Source organism: Vipera berus (genome assembly GCF_964194415.1).
Source record: "Vipera berus genome assembly, chromosome: 2".
Lineage (NCBI taxonomy): Eukaryota > Metazoa > Chordata > Lepidosauria > Squamata > Viperidae > Vipera > Vipera berus.
This window is the reverse complement of record NC_138203.1, coordinates 274,431,204-274,453,724: the sequence shown is the minus strand read 5'-3', so window position 1 is coordinate 274,453,724 and position 22,521 is coordinate 274,431,204. Positions and strand designations below refer to the sequence as shown.

Below are 22,521 nucleotides of genomic sequence, written 5' to 3'. Positions count from 1 at the left end.
GCTGCGATCAGGACGTCATCAAAGTAAGGGCAAACCCCTGGTATTCCCTTGAGGGTCCTTTCCATCACCTCCTGGAATATTCCAGGAGCCACGCTGACCGCGAACTGCAACCGGTCTACCCGGAACGCTCCCTTGTGAGTGATGATTGTTTGTGCTCTAGCAGCCCCTGGGTCTACCGGCAGTTGCTGATAAGCTTGGGCAAGATCCAATTTAGCGAACACCGACCCGCCTTGCAGGGACGCCAGGATGCTGCTGACCGCGGGAACCGGGTAGGAATGGGCACTCAAAGCTCGGTTAATGGTCCCTTTATAGTTGGCGCAGATTCTAATTTTGCCGTTTTCCTTGAGCGGCGTTACGATGGGAGTTTCCCATTCCGCTCCATCGACTGGCGTTAGCACCCCCTGGTCTACCAGTTTATCCAATTCCCGCTCTATCTTATGCTTTAGCGTGAACGGAACCCTCCTAGCCTTCATCCTTATGGGTTGCACCTGGGGGTCTAACTTAAATGAGATTGGGGGACCCGTGTACCTTCCCAGCTGCCCGTCGAACACGTCCGCAAAATCCTTGCAGACAGCTTCAAGGGAAAGGCAGCTCTGCATCTGGTGAATCCCCGTGATTCCAATGCCCAGCGCGTTGAACCACCCTAACCCCACGAGGCTGGTCCGCTGGCCCTCGACGACCAGTACACTTAATTTGCCCTCGAACCCCTTGTACTGAACCCTCACCAATGCCTCCCCTGGACGTTAATGGGTGAATTTTGAAAGTCAGAGGGTCAGTCTGGATGGCCTCAAGGGAAACCGTTGGCCGCTCCGCTTGCAAATTTCCTTAAACGTTCTGGCGGAGATGATAGACACGGCTGACCCTGATCCAACTCCATCGTGCAGGGGACCTCTTGCAGCCTCACCCTCAGTTTTATTTTTGGGGTTAGCGCCACAGGGGCCCCTGTTAGGAAAACGCCCGGCCGTCCCGCCGTGTGGCTAACAGTCACTCCCTGCAACTGCTTCCCGGTACCTGTAGCGCACTGGAACTCGGCTTCTACCTCGTGTAGACTGTCCCGCTGCTTGCTCCTGCAGACCGCCGCGATGTGCCCAGTTTTCCTGCATGACCGACACTTCGCCAACTTGAAACGGCAGGTAGACCGGGGATGCTGTCCTCCGCAGCTTGCACAACGGGTAGACCGGGAGCTGTTCGTGCCGCAGCCGGAACACTGGGTAGACCGGGGTTGTCTGCAACCGCAATGCTGGGTAGACCGGGGCCGATTCGCGCTGTGGCCGTGGAGCTGGGTAGACTGGGGCCCGTTCGCTCCACACCTGCACTCCTGGCCTCTCGCGTCCGCCGCGGCTGGTCTTGGCTCCCTCACGTTGTCTCGGTTGGGGGTGATGGGTCGCTGTTGTCGGTGGATGGTGTCCACTTCCAGCTCTGCCCCGTCTGCGTCGCTGCACCCTCTCAGCTGGTGGATGGATCGGCCTTCCCTCGCGTCGGACTCCTCGGCCGCGTCCCAGGCTAGGAATTCCTCTTGGACATCCCTCAGGTTCAGCTTCTGTTTGGCAAAAAATTTCTGGCGCAGCTTCCTGTCCCTCAACCCACAGACGATCCGATCCCGCAGCCGGATTTCTAAGTTCTCAATATTACAGAGGCGAGCTGCCTGCCTCAGGGCTGCCATGTATTGTTTGGCAGACTCACCCGGCCGCTGGTCCCGCTTCTCGAACCGAAACCGCCAGGCGATCTCAGACGTCTCGGTCTTGAAGTGCTCGGTCAGTTTAGCCAGCAACTCGTTGTACCCGACGGAGTGGATGTCATCGGGAGCGCAGAGACCGACAGCCAGCTGGTACGTTTCCGTGCCGCAGCTGCAGAGTAGCGCCGCCGCTCTCTGCTGGTCTTCTTTCACCCCGTTCGCCTGTAGGTAGCACTCGAGCTGCCCCACAAAGGCTTCCCACTCCTCTGGGCGGTTGCTATTGAAAAGGGGATACTGACCCAGTTGTGCCATTCCGCTGTCTCGGTTGTCCTGCGTCTTGATCCGGGGCTGCCGATTGGATTCCATCTGCGGCTAGCGTTGTCCGGTGCAGGATCCCACCCTCGTCACCAGTGCAATGTCGCATGGTCGCACAGAGAGACGGACACTTGAGCTGGGTAGTACTTCTTTATTTGGATCAGGAATGAAGCTGGAGCAAAGGGGTTACCTGGCGTTTCTTATACCTGCCCAGGTGAATGGTGACCAATAGATTTAAACCTGGGCTTCCCGCCAGTGCAGGTGGCCAATGGATTTAAACCCTGGCTTCCCGCCAGACCTGACCATGCCCTGGGGCTGTCAATGACTCGCTCTATTCAGGCTTTCCCGCCAAAGCGGTTATAGCCTGGAGCTGTCCAGCCCCCTGCTGTGCTGACATTTCCGTGTGTGCTTAAACAGCATACACTACAGTGTCCCTCTAAACAGGTTAGCCTGGTGATCAGCCGGCCATGTGCGTTGGTGGGATATGCTATTCTTCCCTTTTGTTTTCTTTTTAAAATTGCATTTTAGAAATATTTCTTCTACCATATATTCACAATTGCCCCCCTCTTTTTTTAGCCCCCATTTGCAATGCCCTGCTGCATATTTTTCTCTCTGACCTAATGGAGACTTCTGTGCAAGTAAATTTACAGAAGTACCTGGCAAATATTCTGTATCTTCTTTCTCTTTGATCCTCAATGTAAGGCTGTCCATTTCAGCACAGTCCAATATCTTCTTGGTTCCAGTGCTGAGCAAATACAATCCCTGCTGCTGCTAATACATGCAATGTTAAATATACCCTTTGCTTATTACAGTTTTCTGATATTATACCTAATAAAAACAACTCAGGTTTAAAATCGACATGTTTTCCTAACATCTTTTCTAACCAAGTGTCTTTTGGCCCAATTTTTTTTTCTTTAACACAAGGTCACCACATATGGTAATACAGGCCAGGTGTTTGATTACATTTCCAACATTTGCTTTTTAAACCTTTTTGCTAATCTAGCAGGTGGTAAATGCCATCTACAGAACTTTTTTTACACTGTTTCCGACCCCCTGCTACATATTTCCTGCTACATACTAAATCATACATCCCATGTACATTAAAATTGATAATTTATGCAAGGTGTGTCAGTTAATATTAAACAACTAATTGCACATGCGCAGTTGCTTGAGTTCTAGCCCCTTTTTGTGACCTTTTAGAAAAAAATAGGCTCTTTCCTGTTTTGCTACTTATCTTTATTTACGATGTATTGCTAACTTGTCTTCTTCCTTTCCCACTCTTAGGTAAAGGTAAAGGTTCCCCCGCACATGCGTGCTAGTCGTTTCCCACTCTAGGGGCCGGTGCTCATCTCCGTTTCAAAGCCGAAGAGCCAGCGCTTGTTCAAGGACGTCTCCGTGGTCATGTGGCCGGCATGACTGGACGCCAAAGGCGCACGGAACGCTGTTACCTTCCCACTGGAGTGGTCCCTATTTTTCTACTTGCATTTTTACATGCTTTCGAACTGCTAGGTTGGCAGAAGCTGGGACGAGTAACAGGCGCTCACTCTGCTACGCGGCACTCGGGATTCGACCCGCCAAACTGCCGACCTTCTGATCGACAAGCTCAGCGTCCTAACCGACTGAGCCACCGCGTCCCACTCTTAAGACCCAGCTAATGTTTGCCTACGTGTTTCACTTAGCATCCTTTCTTTGTGCTCTCCTTTTCTAGTTCTCAACTTCTCCATCCACTTAGTAAATTTCCACTGGAGCATATTCAGTTTTAAATTTCTCTTTCAATGTTAAAATTTTTGAAGACCTTTCATTCACTTCTATCATAACTAATGTAACTAGCATCACATTTCATTAGGCTCTGTTGCAAAGGTCGATTGCTAGAAGTCAGAAACGACTTGAAAGCTTTTAATCGGGGGAAACCGTGCAAAGGCCTCAGGCAGAGACGAGACAAGCGTGTTTTTTATGACATCTATCAAATAAGCAACCTCTGTGTTTAGAAAGCTGAAAATGCAGCCGGCGGCATCTGTGTTTGTGTTTAAAGGAGTTAATACCATCGAGTACTATATTGCTAGAAAGGATGGGAAGAGATGATAAGCGCAGAGGAACTTCCTCTTCCTGGTCACTCTTGGGAGGAAGATGGTGTGCAGGCAGGATTTTGTGATCTTCCCAGGGTCGAAGCAGCAGCTGGGAGGTGAGTGGAGGGCAGGTCGGAGGAGAAGCCGGGAGCGAGCGGGGCTGTTTGGCTTCCTCCACGGCGTCCGAGCAGAGAAGCAACTAGGCTGAAGCAGGTCAGCTGCTGCATTTTCCTTCCCTCCCCAACTTTTCAGTCCGCTGGTGCTGCAGGCTGTTAAACTGGGGGCTGCAATTTTCTGCTGGTGGGAAGATTTAAAAAGTCTCCTTCAAGCGAAGGTTGATTCTTTGGGAATGGCTTCCCTCCAGACGTCGTGAGTGCTGCATCACTGGAGGTTTTTAAGAGGAGACCGGACAGCCATTTGTCAGGAATAGGAATAGGGTCTCCTTCCTGAGGGGTTGGACTAGAAGACCTCCAAGGTTCCTTCCAACTCTTTTTTTTTTACATCTTTAAAAAAGTAATATTCTATTATCACATTTGATTAGTGCTTAATAAACATCGTGTTGTGTGGTCCAATTTGTTTACTTAATAATATAAGTTAGTTCTTAGTCTCTACCTCTTTTCTCCAAACATTGATGAAATAAATTCCATGTTTGAAAATATTCTGTATCTTCTTTCTCTTTGATCCTCAATGTACGTCTGTCCATTTCAGCACAGTCCAATATCTTCTTGGTCTTTCTTCATTCTTCCAGTGCTGAGCAAATACAATCCCTGCTGCTGTTAATACATGCAATATTAAATGTACCCTTTGCTTATTAAAATTTTCTGATATTATACCTAATAAAAACAGCTCAGGTTTGAAATCGACATGTTTTCCTAACATCTTTTCTAACCAAGTGTCTTTTGGCCCAATGTTTTTTTCTTTAACACAAGGCCACCACATATGGTAATACAGGCCAGGTGTTTGATCACATATCCAACATTTACTGGACATATTTTTAAACATTTTTGCTAATCTAGCAGGTGGTAAATGCCATCTATAGAACATTTTATGTCAGTTTTCTTTATAAGAACTTGCCATGGTCATTTTATAATTTCTTTCCCAAAGATTTTGCCATTTCTGTTCTTCTATATTATATCCAAAGTTTTCTGCCCACTGTATCATTGTTTCTTTCACTTGTTCATCCTCCATTTTTGAATTTAATAGAAAGTTCTATAGTTTCTTAATCAGTTTTTTTATCAGAGGTCAACAGTGTCTGATCAAACATTGTCTGTTCTTTATAAAAGTCATATAGTTTCTCATCTTTATTATAGCTTGATTGAATTTGAAAGTAAGGCCACCATGATAATTCAGTACCCTGGTCTACAAGCTCTTGTTTAGATTTTAATTTCCCTTAGGTATCCTTTATATGTCAATTTTTTTCATATCTCACTTGATTTGGCTGAAGAAACGCATTGTTGAAAGCAATACTGAGATTCTTAAGTACCTTTTAGCTTTTAGCTTTTCGCATACAAGAAGTAGTGTATTTCTTATATAATGATTTTGAAAGTATCTATGCATGCCATCCTAGTTGCGGATCATGTCCTTCTGGATATAACAGTCTTTTATGTCTGAGATTAATCCATACTTTTACCCATACTAAGATACGTGCTTGATAATATAAGACCCAATCTGGTAATCTGTATCCTCCATTTTCTATGGATTCTTGTAGCATTTTCAGTTTAATTCTGGCTTTCCTTCCTTGCCAAATACATTTCAAAATCAAAGGAATTTTATGTAGTTATGTTTTGTCATTGCAAATCTTGCTGTTAGCTATATTCTGAAATATATAACTTTCCTAACTATTTGAAAATCCATTTTTTCTGACAATTGTTCTTTTTGCTTAGATGTAAGTTTTTTTAACTATAACTTTTGTTTTTTCTCTATTTATCTTCAATCCTGCTATTTCTCCAAATTCCTCAATCCTTTTCAATCGTTTAGGGCAGACATGTCAAACTGGTGACATTGCGCGACATATGGGGACCATTTGCCATTGCCTGCAATGAGGCGGGCATGGCTTCCGAGTGACATGTCCGGCCCGCAGGCAATTTGACACCCCTGGTTTAGGGGTTCTCTCCAACGTTTCTTCTGTGATAAATACCAAGTCACCTGCAAATGCTTGTAATTTATAGCTTTCAACTTTTATCTCCATTCCCTTAATTTCTGGGTCTTGTCTGATGTTCCTCTTTAAAACTTCCAATGTCAATATAAATAGCAATGGGGACAATGGATATCCTTGTCTTGTTCCTTTCTTTATGTTAAAATTCCCTACGTAGTCCCCATTTACAATTACTTTTGCTGTTTGTTTATGATATGTTGTCTGAATTAATGTATCTTCAAAGCATTTATAGAACTCTGCAGGAAGTCTATCCGGTCATGCAGTTTTATCATTTTTTTTTTTGTCTTTTTATAGCTTCCATCAGTTTCAACATTGTTATTTTTTTGTTTAGCATGTTTTTTAAGTTTTCTGGAATTTTTGGTAGATTGGCTTTTTCCATATGTTGTCTTTTTCCCAGAGAGATTTTTTTTCTATATCATATATTTTTTCATAATATTCTTTAACTATTTTTTATTGCCTCATTTTGGAGTTGCACATCTCCCTTCTCATCTTGCAATTTGTTTATCAAATTTTTCTCTTTTTTCAATTTATAAGCCAGCCATTTTCCCAGTTTACTTGCATTTTTGGAAAAAAATGTTTTGCCCTTCTGATTTGTTGAGCCAACTCTTCTGACTTATTAGGTTTAATTTATGTTTAATTATCTCCATTTGTCTTTTAAGATTTTTTTTTGTGGATCTTTTTGAAGTTCTAGCTCCATTTTTTTAAACTCTTCCTTTAGCGTTGTACATTGTTGCTTTTTCTGTTCATTCTTTTCAGCCATATCAGTTATAGCTAATCCTCTGAAGTATGCTTTGGCTGTATCCCATATGTACTGGAGTGAAATGTCTTCTTTTTAATTTTCTTTGAAAAAGAATTCCATTTCCTTAACTACTATTTCTGAAATTCTTTCTCTAATAATAATAATAATAATAATAATAATAATAATAATAATAATAATAATAATAATAATAATAATAATAATAATAATTATTTTATTTGTATACCGCCCTTCTCCCGAAGGACTCAGGGCGGTGAACAGGGCAATAAATAGTAAAATACAGAAATACAAAAATTAAGAATGGATTAAACAAAGAGCCCAGTATTTCAGAACAATAAGTTAAAATACATTTAAAACATTAAAACAATAATAAAACCCAAACCCATCAGGCCAGGCCGGCTTGTTCAAACAAGTAGGTCTTCAGATCCCGTCGGAAGGAGCAAAGGTCGGGCGCCATCCGGAGCTCAACCGGTAAGAGTTGATTCCGTGTCCACCTTGATTTCTTCTTTAAAGGTAAAGGTTCCCCCGCACATGCGTGCTAGTTGTTTCCGACTCTAGGGGCCGGTGCTCATCTCCGTTTCAAAGCCGAAGAGCCAGTGCTTGTCCAAGGACATCTCCGTGGTCATGTGGCCGGCATGACTAGACGCCAAAGGCGCACGGAACGCTGTTATATGATTTCTTCTTTACTCCTGTCCAACTCAGCTTTATCGGATTATGGTCAGCACAAATATTGGATTCTATCCCAACTTCATATATATTAGTTCGTAATTTAGGGGACATCCATATCATGCCCATTTTTGCATTAAACGTTCCCTTCATCTCTCCAATTTTCTTGAAAAGATCTCTGGTCCTCCCTATTCTATTGTTTTCTTCTATTTCTTTGCACTGTTCATTTAAGAAGGCATTCTTATCTCTTCTAGCTATTCTCTGGAATTCTGCATTCAATTGGGCGTATCTTTCTTTTTCTCCCTTGCCTTTCGATTCCCTCCTTTCTTCAGCTATTTGCAAAGCTTCCCCAGACCGCCATTTTGCTTTCTTGCATTTCTTTTTCTTTGGGATGGCTTTAGTTTCTACCTCTTGTACAATGTTGCGAACCTCCATCCATAGTTCTTCAGGCGCACTATCAGATCTAATTCCTTAAATCTATTTGTCACCTCTACTGTATATTCTACAGGGATATGATTTAATTCATACCTGAGTGGCCTAGTGCTTTTCCCTACTTTCTTCAGTTTAAGCCTAAATTTTGCCACGAGAAGCTTGTGGTCTGAGCCACAGTCAGCTCCTGGTCTTGTTTTTACTGACTGTATAGAGCTTCTCCATCTTTGGCTGCAGAGCATATAGTCAATCTGATTTCTGTGTTGACCGTCTGGTGATGTCCATATGTAGAGCCGTCTCTTGGGTTGTTGGAAAAGAGTGTTTGCTATGACCATTGTATTCTCTTGACAAAATTCTATCAGCCTGTGCCCTGCTTCATTTTGTACTCCCAGGCCAAACTTGCCTGTTATTCCGGTTATCTTTTGGCTTCCTACTTTAGCATTCCAATCCCCCATGATGATAAGGACATCATTTTTTGTGTTAGTTCTATAAGATGCTGTAGGTTTTCATAGAACCGGTCAGTTTCATCCTCTTCAGCAACGGTGGTTGGGGCATAGACTTGGACTACTGTGATATTGAATGGTTTACCTTGGATTCGAACTGAGATCATTCTGTCATTTTGAGGATTGTATCCCAGTATTGCTTTTCCTACTCTTTTATTGACTATGAAGGCTACTCCATTTCATCTGAGGGATTCTTGCCCGCAGTGGTATACCTGAGGGTCATCTGAATTAATTCACCCATTCCTGTCCATTTTAGTTCGCTGATGCCTAAGATGTCGATGTTCAATCTTGTCATCGCTTGTTTCACCACGTCCAGCTTTCCTTGATTCCTTACATTCCAGGTTCCTATGGAGAAAGAATCTTTACAGCATCGGACTTTCCTTTCACCACCAGACACATCCACAGCTAAGCGTCCTTTCGGCTTTGGCCCAGTCGCTTCACTCTGTCTGGCGCTACTAGTACTAGTCCTCTGCTCTTCCCCAGTAGCATATTGGACGCCTTCCGACCTGAGGGGCTCATCTTCTAGCGTCACATCGTTTTGCCTTTTGGTACTGTCCATAGGTTTTTCACGGCAAAGATAATGGAGTGGGTTGCCATTTCCTCCTCCAGTGGATCACGTTTTGTCAGAACTCTCTGCTATGACCTTTCCATCTTGGGTGGCCCTGCACAGCATAGCTCATAGCTTCATTGAATTTACGCAAGCCCCTTCGCCACGAAAAGGCAGTAATCCATGAAGGGGTGTATACGTATATCTGGAATTACCTCCATCACTTCCAGATCTATTTTATGATAACCCTTTGTATTGCTAAGGATTTGTGATTGAGCGAAGTCAACAAGAAATTTTACCCAAATCAACAACTGAATTTGATTGAATGGATATTTGAACATGGATGTCGGTAGTATTCCATGTATCAGATGAATCATAAACAATGTAAGAGATTATTCTATCATTGTGGCATGTTTGCTTTTTCATTCTAATGTATACTTTTTTCTGTTTTTTCACACCTTTCACCATTTCATAAAAATTAAAGTTACACTTTTCTTTAAATCTAATAGAAAAGAGGATGGGAAGAAGAGCACTCTGGACAGCTAAGAATAACAAGCAACAATGAAAAGGAAAGCAAATCGACCCGGAAATCAAAATATTTTCCATTTCCTTCAGAAAACCACACAATTCTCCTCCTCCTGCAGCAGCTCTTAGAAAAAAAAGAAAAGCAAGAAAGATTTCAAGCTGAAAAGAGTAGGTTATTCAAAACTCAAGGATACCTTACATGAAAAGACAAGGAGATTATTTTTCATTGAGTAAAAGAGGGAAATATCTGGAAATCAGTGGAGGAAAAGGTGACTAGGAAACTCATGTAGAGCAGAGAGTCATGCAGGCATTGCCCTGTGAGAAAGCACCACTAAACAAGGGATTGTCCATATTTTTGACTTCCTCAAGAATATCAGCTGTGGAAAATCTCCGTACTTGTGTCTGTTGTTAGAAAAGCACAGATTGCAAATCACAACTGATTATGCACAAGAGGAGCCACACAGGAGAAAAGCCATAGAAATCATCTGATTGTGACAAAAGCTTTGGTCAGAAAAGCTCTCTTGTTGTTCATGGAAGGACCCACAGAATAGATAAGCCATAAAAGCACTCCTAGTGCAGTAAAGGCTTTAGTGAACATGACAACGTGGTGATACATCAAAGGATTCACAGCAGGGAGAGAAAAAATATGACTGTACTGATTGTGTGAAAGTTTCATTAGAAATTCCGATGTCATGAGACATCATAGGACTCACACAGGAGAGAAACCCTTTGAATGTCTTGATTGTGGGAAAAGTTTCAGTGATAATTACAGCCTTGCGAGACACCACAGGACTCACACAGGAGAGAAACCCTTTGAATGTCGTGACTGTGGGAAAAGTTTCAGTCAGAATTTCATCCTGGTGATACACCAGAGGACTCACACAGGAGAGAAACCTTTTGAATGTCCTATCTGTGGAAAACGTTTCAGTCAGAATTCCAGCCTTGTGCAACACCAGAGGACTCACACAGGAGAGAAACCCTTTGAATGTCCTATCTGTGGGAAAAGTTTCAGTCACAAGTCCAACTTGGTGAAGCACGTAAGGGCTCATACAGGAGAAAAACCCTTTGAATGTCGTGATTGTGGGAAAAGTTTCAGTTCTAATTCCGACCTGGTGAAACACCAGAGGTCTCACACAGGAGAGAAACCCTTTGAATGTCCCGATTGTGGGAAAGGTTTCCGTGATAATTACAGCCTTGCGACACACCAGAGGACTCACACAGGAGAGAAACCCTTTGAATGTCCTGATTGTGGGAAAAGTTTCAGTAAGAATTCCAACCTAGTGAAACACCAGAGGATTCACACAGGAGAGAAACCCTTTGAATGTCTTGATTGTGGGAAAAGTTTCAGTTATAATTCCGACTTGGTGAAACACCAGAGGACTCACACAGGAGAGAAACCCTTTGAATGTCCTGACTCTGGGAAATGTTTCAGTGATAATTCCAGCCTAGTAAAACATCAGAGGACTCACACAGGAGAGAAACCCTTTGAATGTCCTGATTGTGGGAAATGTTTCAGTGATAATTCCAGCCTTGTGAAACACCAGAGGACTCACACAGGAGAGAAACCCTTTGAATGTCCTGATTGTGGGAAATGTTTCAGTGATAATTCCAGCCTTGTGAAACACCACAGGAATCACACAGGAGAGAAACCCTTTGAATGTCCTGACTGTGGGAAAAGTTTCAGTGATAATTCCAGCCTAGTAAAACATCAGAGGACTCACACAGGAGAGAAACCCTTTGAATGTCCTGATTGTGGGAAAAGTTTCAGTTCTAATTCCGACCTGGTGAAACACCAGAGGACTCACACAGGAGAGAAGCCCTTTGAATGTTGTGAATGTGGGAAAAGTTTCAGTCAGAATTCCTGCCTTGTGAAACACCAGAGGTCTCACACAGGAGAGAAACCTTTTGAATGTCCTATCTGTGGAAAATGTTTCAGTCAGAATTCCAGCCTTGTGCAACACCAGAGGACTTACACAGGAGAGAAACCCTTTGAATGTCCTATCTGTGGGAAAAGTTTCAGTCACAAGTCCAACTTGGTGAAGCACGTAAGGACTCATACAGGAGAAAAACCCTTTGAATGTCGTGATTGTGGGAAAAGTTTCAGTTCTAATTCCGACCTGGTGAAACACCAGAGGACTCACACAGGAGAGAAACCCTTTGAATGTCCCGATTGTGGGAAAGCTTTCCGTGATAATTACAGCCTTGCGACACACCAGAGGACTCACACAGGAGAGAAACCCTTTGAATGTCCTGATTGTGGGAAAAGTTTCAGTAAGAATTCCAACCTAGTGAGACACCAGAGGATTCACACAGGAGAGAAACCCTTTGAATGTCTTGATTGTGGGAAAAGTTTCAGTTATAATTCCGACTTGGTGAAACACCAGAGGACTCACACAGGAGAGAAACCCTTTGAATGTCCTGACTGTGGGAAACGTTTCAGTGATAATTCCAGCCTAGTAAAACATCAGAGGACTCACACAGGAGAGAAACCCTTTGAATGTCCTGATTGTGGGAAATGTTTCAGTGATAATTCCAGCCTTGTGAAACACCAGAGGACTCACACAGGAGAGAAAACCTTTGAATGTCCTGACTGTGGGAAAAGTTTCAGTTCTAATTCCAGCCTAGTAAAACACCAGAGGACTCACACAGGAGAGAAACCCTTTGAATGTCTTGACTGTGGGAAAAGTTTCAGTGATAATTCCAGCCTAGTAAAACATCAGAGGACTCACACAGGAGAGAAACCCTTTGAATGTCCTGATTGTGGGAAAAGTTTCAGTTCTAATTCCGACCTGGTGAAACACCAGAGGACTCACACAGGAGAGAAGCCCTTTGAATGTTGTGAATGTGGGAAAAGTTTCAGTCAGAATTCCTGCCTTGTGAAACACCAGAGGACTCACACAGGAGAGAAACCTTTTGAATGTCCTATCTGTGGAAAATGTTTCAGTCAGAATTCCAGCCTTGTGCAACACCAGAGGACTCACACAGGAGAGAAACCCTTTGAATGTCCTATCTGTGGGAAAAGTTTCAGTCACAAGTCCAACTTGGTGAAGCACGTAAGGACTCATACAGGAGAAAAACCCTTTGAATGTCGTGATTGTGGGAAAAGTTTCAGTTCTAATTCCGACCTGGTGAAACACCAGAGGACTCACACAGGAGAGAAACCCTTTGAATGTCCCGATTGTGGGAAAGGTTTCCGTGATAATTACAGCCTTGCGACACACCAGAGGACTCACACAGGAGAGAAACCCTTTGAATGTCCTGATTGTGGGAAAAGTTTCAGTAAGAATTCCAACCTAGTGAAACACCAGAGGATTCACACAGGAGAGAAACCCTTTGAATGTCTTGATTGTGGGAAAAGTTTCAGTTATAATTCCGACTTGGTGAAACACCAGAGGACTCACACAGGAGAGAAACCCTTTGAATGTCCTGACTGTGGGAAACGTTTCAGTGATAATTCCAGCCTAGTAAAACATCAGAGGACTCACACAGGAGAGAAACCCTTTGAATGTCTTGATTGTGGGAAAAGTTTCAGTTATAATTCCGACCTGGTGAAACACCAGAGGACTCACACAGGAGAGAAGCCCTTTGAATGTTGTGAATGTGGGAAAAGTTTCAGTCAGAATTCCTGCCTTGTGAAACACCAGAGGACTCACACAGGAGAGAAACTCTTTGAAATTTCCTATCTGTAGGAAAAGTTTCAGTCAGAAGTCTGACTTGGTGAAGCACGTAAGGACTCATACAGGAGAAAAACCCTTTGAATGTCTTCATTGTGGGAAAGGTTTCAGTTCTAATTCCGACCTGGTGAAACACCAGAGGACTCACACAGGAGAGAAACCCTTTGAATGTCCTGATTGTGGGAAAAGTTTCAGTCAGAATTCCACCCTTGTGAGTCACCAGAGGACTCACACAGGAGATAAACCCTTTGAATGTCCTGATTGTGGGAAAGGTTTCAGTGAGAATTCCCAGCTGGTGAGACACCAGAGGATTCACACAGGAGAGAAACCCTTTGAATGTTGTGAATGTGGGAAAGGTTTCAGTGAGAATTCCTGCCTTGTGAAACACCAGAGGACCCACACAGGAGAGAAACCCTTTGAATGTCTTGACTGTGGGAAAAGTTTCAGTGATAATTCCAGCCTAGTAAAACATCAGAGGACTCACACAGGAGAGAAACCCTTTGAATGTCCTGATTGTGGGAAAAGTTTCAGTTCTAATTCCGACCTGGTGAAACACCAGAGGACTCACACAGGAGAGAAGCCCTTTGAATGTTGTGAATGTGGGAAAAGTTTCAGTCAGAATTCCTGCCTTGTGAAACACCAGAGGACTCACACAGGAGAGAAACCTTTTGAATGTCCTATCTGTGGAAAATGTTTCAGTCAGAATTCCAGCCTTGTGCAACACCAGAGGACTCACACAGGAGAGAAACCCTTTGAATGTCCTATCTGTGGGAAAAGTTTCAGTCACAAGTCCAACTTGGTGAAGCACGTAAGGACTCATACAGGAGAAAAACCCTTTGAATGTCGTGATTGTGGGAAAAGTTTCAGTTCTAATTCCGACCTGGTGAAACACCAGAGGACTCACACAGGAGAGAAACCCTTTGAATGTCCCGATTGTGGGAAAGGTTTCCGTGATAATTACAGCCTTGCGACACACCAGAGGACTCACACAGGAGAGAAACCCTTTGAATGTCCTGATTGTGGGAAAAGTTTCAGTAAGAATTCCAACCTAGTGAAACACCAGAGGATTCACACAGGAGAGAAACCCTTTGAATGTCTTGATTGTGGGAAAAGTTTCAGTTATAATTCCGACTTGGTGAAACACCAGAGGACTCACACAGGAGAGAAACCCTTTGAATGTCCTGACTGTGGGAAACGTTTCAGTGATAATTCCAGCCTAGTAAAACATCAGAGGACTCACACAGGAGAGAAACCCTTTGAATGTCTTGATTGTGGGAAAAGTTTCAGTTATAATTCCGACCTGGTGAAACACCAGAGGACTCACACAGGAGAGAAGCCCTTTGAATGTTGTGAATGTGGGAAAAGTTTCAGTCAGAATTCCTGCCTTGTGAAACACCAGAGGACTCACACAGGAGAGAAACTCTTTGAAATTTCCTATCTGTAGGAAAAGTTTCAGTCAGAAGTCAGACTTGGTGAAGCACGTAAGGACTCATACAGGAGAAAAACCCTTTGAATGTCTTCATTGTGGGAAAGGTTTCAGTTCTAATTCCGACCTGGTGAAACACCAGAGGACTCACACAGGAGAGAAACCCTTTGAATGTCCTGATTGTGGGAAAAGTTTCAGTCAGAATTCCACCCTTGTGAGTCACCAGAGGACTCACACAGGAGATAAACCCTTTGAATGTCCTGATTGTGGGAAAGGTTTCAGTGAGAATTCCCAGCTGGTGAGACACCAGAGGATTCACACAGGAGAGAAACCCTTTGAATGTTGTGAATGTGGGAAAGGTTTCAGTGAGAATTCCTGCCTTGTGAAACACCAGAGGACCCACACAGGAGAGAAACCCTTTGAATGTCTTGACTGTGGGAAAAGTTTCAGTGATAATTCCAGCCTAGTAAAACATCAGAGGACTCACACAGGAGAGAAACCCTTTGAATGTCCTGATTGTGGGAAAAGTTTCAGTTCTAATTCCGACCTGGTGAAACACCAGAGGACTCACACAGGAGAGAAGCCCTTTGAATGTTGTGAATGTGGGAAAAGTTTCAGTCAGAATTCCTGCCTTGTGAAACACCAGAGGACTCACACAGGAGAGAAACCTTTTGAATGTCCTATCTGTGGAAAATGTTTCAGTCAGAATTCCAGCCTTGTGCAACACCAGAGGACTCACACAGGAGAGAAACCCTTTGAATGTCCTATCTGTGGGAAAAGTTTCAGTCACAAGTCCAACTTGGTGAAGCACGTAAGGACTCATACAGGAGAAAAACCCTTTGAATGTCGTGATTGTGGGAAAAGTTTCAGTTCTAATTCCGACCTGGTGAAACACCAGAGGACTCACACAGGAGAGAAACCCTTTGAATGTCCCGATTGTGGGAAAGGTTTCCGTGATAATTACAGCCTTGCGACACACCAGAGGACTCACACAGGAGAGAAACCCTTTGAATGTCCTGATTGTGGGAAAAGTTTCAGTAAGAATTCCAACCTAGTGAAACACCAGAGGATTCACACAGGAGAGAAACCCTTTGAATGTCTTGATTGTGGGAAAAGTTTCAGTTATAATTCCGACTTGGTGAAACACCAGAGGACTCACACAGGAGAGAAACCCTTTGAATGTCCTGACTGTGGGAAACGTTTCAGTGATAATTCCAGCCTAGTAAAACATCAGAGGACTCACACAGGAGAGAAACCCTTTGAATGTCTTGATTGTGGGAAAAGTTTCAGTTATAATTCCGACCTGGTGAAACACCAGAGGACTCACACAGGAGAGAAGCCCTTTGAATGTTGTGAATGTGGGAAAAGTTTCAGTCAGAATTCCTGCCTTGTGAAACACCAGAGGACTCACACAGGAGAGAAACTCTTTGAAATTTCCTATCTGTAGGAAAAGTTTCAGTCAGAAGTCAGACTTGGTGAAGCACGTAAGGACTCATACAGGAGAAAAACCCTTTGAATGTCTTCATTGTGGGAAAGGTTTCAGTTCTAATTCCGACCTGGTGAAACACCAGAGGACTCACACAGGAGAGAAACCCTTTGAATGTCCTGATTGTGGGAAAAGTTTCAGTCAGAATTCCACCCTTGTGAGTCACCAGAGGACTCACACAGGAGATAAACCCTTTGAATGTCCTGATTGTGGGAAAGGTTTCAGTGAGAATTCCCAGCTGGTGAGACACCAGAGGATTCACACAGGAGAGAAACCCTTTGAATGTTGTGAATGTGGGAAAGGTTTCAGTGAGAATTCCTGCCTTGTGAAACACCAGAGGACCCACACAGGAGAGAAACCCTTTGAATGTCCTGATTGTGCGAAAAGTTTGTCAGAATTCCAACCTAGTGAAACACCAGAGGATTCACACAGGAGAGAAACCCTTTAAATGTCCTGATTGTGGGAAAGGTTTCAGTCAGAATTCCCACCTGGTGAGTCACCAGAGGACTCACACAGGAGAGAAACCCTTTGAATGTTCTGAATGTGGAAAACGTTTCACTCGGTATTCCTGCCTTGTGGAACACAAGAGGACTCACACAGGAGAGAAACCCTTTGAATGTCCTATTTGTGGGAAAAGTTTCAGTTATAATTCCAGGCTTGTGAAACACCAGAGGACTCACACTGGAGAGAAACCCTTTGAATGTCCTATTTGTGGGAAAAGTTGCAGTTATAATTCCGACCTGGTGAAACACCAGAGGACTCACACAGGAGGGAAACCCGTTGAATGTCCTATTTGTTGGCAAAGTTTCAGTTATAATTCCAGGCTTGTGAAACACCAGAGGACTCACACAGGAGAGAAACGCTTTGAATGTCCTGATTGTAGAAAAGGTTTCAGTCAGAATTCCAGCCTTGTGAAACCAGAGGACTCACACAGGAGAGAAACCCTTTGAATGTCCTTGTTGTAGGAAAAGTTTCAGTGAGAATTCCAGCCTTTTGAAACACCAGAGGACTCACACAGGAGAGAAACCCTTTGAATGTCCTATCTGTGGGAAAAGTTTCAGTGACAAGTTCAACTTGGTGAACCATGTGAGGACTCATACAGGAGAGAAACCCTTTGAATGTCTTGATTGTGGAAAAAGTTTCAGTTATAATTCCAGCCTAGTAAAACATCAGAGGACTCACATAGGAGAGAAACCCTTTGAATGTCCTTGTTGTGGGAAAGGTTTCAGTGAGAATTCCAGCCTTGTGAAACACCAGAGGACTCACACAGGAGAGAAACCCTTTGAATGTCTTGATTGTGGGAAATGTTTCAGTGATAATTCCAGCCTTGTAAAACATCAGCGGACTCACACAGGAGAGAAACCCTTTGAATGTCCTGATTGTGGGAAAAGTTTCAATCAGAATTCCAACCTAGTGGTACACCAGAGGACTCACACAGGAGAGAAACCGTTTGAATGTCCTGATTGTGGGAAACGTTTCAGTGAGAATTCCCACCTCGTGAGACACCAGCGGATTCACATATGAGAGAAACCCTTTGAATGTTGTGAATGTGGGAAAAGTTTCAGTCAGAATTCCTGCCTTGTGAAACACCAGAGGACTCACACAGGAGAGAAACCCTTTGAATGTCCTGATTGTGGGAAAGGTTTCAGTCACAAGTCTGACTTGGTGAAGCACGTAAGGACTCATACAGGAGAAAAATCCTTTGAATGTCTTCATTGTGGTAAAAGCTTCAGTGAGAATTCCGACCTGGTGAAACACCAGAGGACTCACACAGGAGAGAAACCCTTTGAATGTCTTGATTGTGGGAAATGTTTCAGTGATAATTCCAGCCTAGTAAAACATCAGAGGACTCACACAGGAGAGAAACCCTTTGCATGTCCTGAATGTGGGAAAAGTTTTAGTCAGAATTGCAACCTTGTGAAACACCAGAGGACTCACACAGGAGAGAAACCCTTTGAATGTCCTATTTGTGGGAAAAGTTGCAGTTATAATTCCGACCTGGTGAAACACCAGAGGACTCACACAGGAGGGAAACCCGTTGAATGTTCTATTTGTTGGCAAAGTTTCAGTTATAATTCCAGGCTTGTGAAACACCAGAGGACTCACACAGGAGAGAAACCCTTTGAATGTCCTGATTGTAGAAAAGGTTTCAGTCAGAATTCCAGCCTTGTGAAACCAGAGGACTCACACAGGAGAGAAACCCTTTGAATGTCCTTGTTGTAGGAAAAGTTTCAGTGAGAATTCCAGCCTTTTGAAACACCAGAGGACTCACACAGGAGGGAAACCCTTTGAATGTCCTATCTGTGGGAAAAGTTTCAGTGACAAGTTCAACTTGGTGAACCATGTGAGGACTCATACAGGAGAGAAACCCTTTGAATGTCTTGATTGTGGAAAAAGTTTCAGTTATAATTCCAGCCTAGTAAAACATCAGAGGACTCACATAGGAGAGAAACCCTTTGAATGTCCTTGTTGTGGGAAAGGTTTCAGTGAGAATTCCAGCCTTGTGAAACACCAGAGGACTCACACAGGAGAGAAACCCTTTGAATGTCTTGATTGTGGGAAATGTTTCAGTGATAATTCCAGCCTTGTAAAACATCAGCGGACTCACACAGGAGAGAAACCCTTTGAATGTCCTGATTGTGGGAAAAGTTTCAATCAGAATTCCAACCTAGTGGTACACCAGAGGACTCACACAGGAGAGAAACCGTTTGAATGTCCTGATTGTGGGAAACGTTTCAGTGAGAATTCCCACCTCGTGAGACACCAGCGGATTCACATATGAGAGAAACCCTTTGAATGTTGTGAATGTGGGAAAAGTTTCAGTCAGAATTCCTGCCTTGTGAAACACCAGAGGACTCACACAGGAGAGAAACCCTTTGAATGTCCTGATTGTGGGAAAGGTTTCAGTCACAAGTCTGACTTGGTGAAGCACGTAAGGACTCATACAGGAGAAAAATCCTTTGAATGTCTTCATTGTGGTAAAAGCTTCAGTGAGAATTCCGACCTGGTGAAACACCAGAGGACTCACACAGGAGAGAAACCCTTTGAATGTCTTGATTGTGGGAAATGTTTCAGTGATAATTCCAGCCTAGTAAAACATCAGAGGACTCACACAGGAGAGAAACCCTTTGCATGTCCTGAATGTGGGAAAAGTTTTAGTCAGAATTGCAACCTTGTGAAACACCAGAGGACTCACACAGGGGAGAAATCTTTCAAATGTCCAGTCTGTGGACGTTACTTCACTCATAAATCATCCCTTATTGCACATGAGGAAATCTACATGAGGCAAAAGTTGAAGAATTTAGAAAAGTGTTGAAATTCATTTGTGATCTACCATTCAAACTGTAGTTGAGAAATTGAGTATTTGAATTGTGGTCTGAAACTTTTTACTCAAATATGTTCCAGGACTAGACTTGTAGGTGGAGATAAAAGGAAAATGGAAAAAGGTTAACTACTAATTTCTGGTTAGCCGCAGCAGCAACTGTATATTTCCTTTTGCAGAAGTTGTGGATTTCCTCAAAAAGGCTTCTGGGTGATAGTTTTGTATATTGATTATGTAATTCCCATATGTGGAGTTTCAGGTCTTCTATCTTGATTTCCTCCAGATTTTGATGCCCAGAATTCCTCAGCCAGCGTAGAAAAGGTCCTCAAGATATAACTGTCATGGGGCTTGCAGTTATGGTTGTATTTTGCAAGTGCCGTTTATTGAGACTTCTTTCCTAAACTACCCTGATCTCTCTGATGCAGAAATTAATCAGATGTGTAAGTCACTAAGTGGAACACTGGCTACCTCAGGGTTGGGGAAAGCTCTTGGAGGCCTAGTGGAGGCCCAGGTTTCCCTGTCATAGGCATCTCTAGGCCCCCCAACCTCCAAGACACCCTGTGGTCTGTTTCCCAACACTTCTGCTGCCCAGTTCTTTCCCACCCCAGGGTCTCCACAGGCTTTTTCTCCCTCCCACTAGCTCCCTGCATGCCTCACAGCTACCTAACATGAGAAAAAAAGTACAGTTGAAAATGTTTCTTTGTTGATAAGGAAATAAATGGGTATTTTCACTGTTACTATGAACATTAGGGTAGTGACAGATTTTATTTTCCTGGGCTCCAACATCACCACAGACGGGGACTGCAGAAATTAAAAGATGGTTGCTCCTGGGGAGGAAAGACATGGCAAATCTAGACAGCACACTGAAAAGAGAGACAACCCTCTGCCAACAAAAGTGCGTATAGTCAAGGCCATGGTCTTCCCAGTTGCAATGTATGGCTATGAAGGTTGGACCATAAGAAAGGCTGAGCCCCAAAGAATTGAAGCCTTTGAACTATGATGCTGGAGAAAACTCCTGCGAGTCCCTTGGACTGCAAGGCGATCAAACCGGTCAGTCCTAGAAAAGATCAACCATGACTGCTTTTTAGAAGGCCTGATCCTGAAGTTGAAACTTGGCCACCTTATGAAAAGGAAGGACTCACTGGAGAAGAGCCTAATGCTGGCAAAGGTTGAGTGCAAGAGAAGAAGGGGATGGCCGAGAATGAGGTGGCTGGATGGAGTCACTGAGGCAGTATGCGTGAGCCCTAAATGGACTCCAGAAGATGGTAGAGGATAGGAAGGCCTGAAGGAACGTTGTCCATGGGATTGCGATGGGACCGACACAATTTCGCAATTAACAACATGGACATTAGGTCAAGGGAAGTCACTCAAAGTTCACTCAAACGGCGAGATGGGCATTGATTAAGTTTAATAATGAATGAATTTAAGAATAAAAAGATAATGCAATGCTCATTACCCAAGTCTTGCTCAGTGATAAATACAGTGGGTTTCTAACGTATAGAATTGTTAACTTGTGATCTGTTTCTTGTGCAATCTGCATCTCTAAGTAATCTGTTTTACTCATCTTCCCTGCCCTCCTCATTTATAAATTTAAATTTTCAGTTTCAATCATACATCATTTCCGCCACTCTGCCTCTGATGACATTAGCTGCAGTTATGCTTCTGCCTCTTAATTTATTGTTGCATTGCTATCTGTCCTAGTCCTAAATTCTATGAAAATACAGCAATTCATTAGGCACAGTTTAAAAATTAGAACGGCTAACTGAAGATTTTTTTGATTGGCATCCTTCTCAGATTCAGCGATTGTCTTCTCCATCACTGCCCCTCTGACAGAGGGAAATTAGGACATTTCATACCAGATAACTAAGCTATGGTTTCCCTCTAAAACAGCCATTTGTTTTGCCAGAAGGTTCTTGACACATCTGAGCATTGGGCCAAGAAAATGCAGCTCAGTGGTGAATAAAATAAGGTCCTACACCTAGATAGGAAAAGCAAAAAGAACTGGAATAGAACATGTAATATCTGGATCATCAGAGGAATCTAGGTGTCCTAGTGGACAATTAGGAGCAAGGAATCTCAAGACAACGAGAAGTGATAGTACCACATTACACCACGCTGGTGAGTCCGCACTTAGAATACTGCGTCCCATTCTGGTCCCATGACTCAACACATGTTGAGGCCCTGGAAAATGTGCAGCGAAATGATAAATGGTCTGGACGCTAAATGATAATCGGTTGAGAGAGTTAGGTATGTCTAGGCCATGGAAGAGAAGGATTGGGGGGGCATGATAGCTGTCTTCCAGTACTTGAGGGGCTGTCATGAAGAGATAAACTAATTCTCTAGGGAACAGAAGGCAGAACACGAAGTTCGTGGGTGAAAGGTTGTCAAACGAAGATCCAATCTAGAAGTAAGGAGAAATTTTCTGTCAGTGAGTGCAATTGATCAATGGAATAGCTCTCTTCCTGGCATTGTGGATGCTCCATCATTGGAGGTTTTCCAGAATAAACCAGACAGTCATTTGACTGGGGTTATATAAGGCACCTGCCTTGAGAAGTGGCTTTGACCAGAAGACCCCAGAGGTCCTTTCCCACCCTATAATGTTATGATTCTAGATTTAGAGGAAGCTTAGAAAATTGGTGCACAGCAGCCACGTGAAATTGCTTCTGGTAAGGGCCTTCTAAAGAAAAAATATTAGTCAAATTAAGATAGAATACAAACTATAAGATAAAACGACAAAAATTACAACAGCAAAACAAGGATGGGCAAAACATTAAAAAAAGAGAAATGTGCATTAAAAAGACAAAAACGGATTTACATATAGTAAATCAGGTGAATGTTGATAAACATATTGTAACAATATCAGTTTCCGACCCTTGCAAAGGAGGCCCAAAGTTTGTGAATTTCTACCTCTAGTTCGAATCAATTTTTCCTTCATGTATCTACTGTGAATAAAGGCAAAGTGCTGAACAGATGAA

At 43.3% G+C, this 22,521-nt stretch overlaps 1 protein-coding gene across 1 annotated transcript in view; it reads left to right on the top strand.

Moving 5' to 3' along the window:
- Window positions 1-21,637: 21,637 nt before the first annotated feature.
- LOC308662998 (uncharacterized protein) overlaps window positions 21,638-22,521 on the top strand; it is a gene marked incomplete at its 3' end in the record, with an annotated part of 50,092 nt that continues 49,208 nt past the window's right edge. The window contains exon 1 of the mRNA XM_081319141.1: window positions 21,638-21,664. The remainder of the gene's footprint in view (window positions 21,665-22,521) is intronic.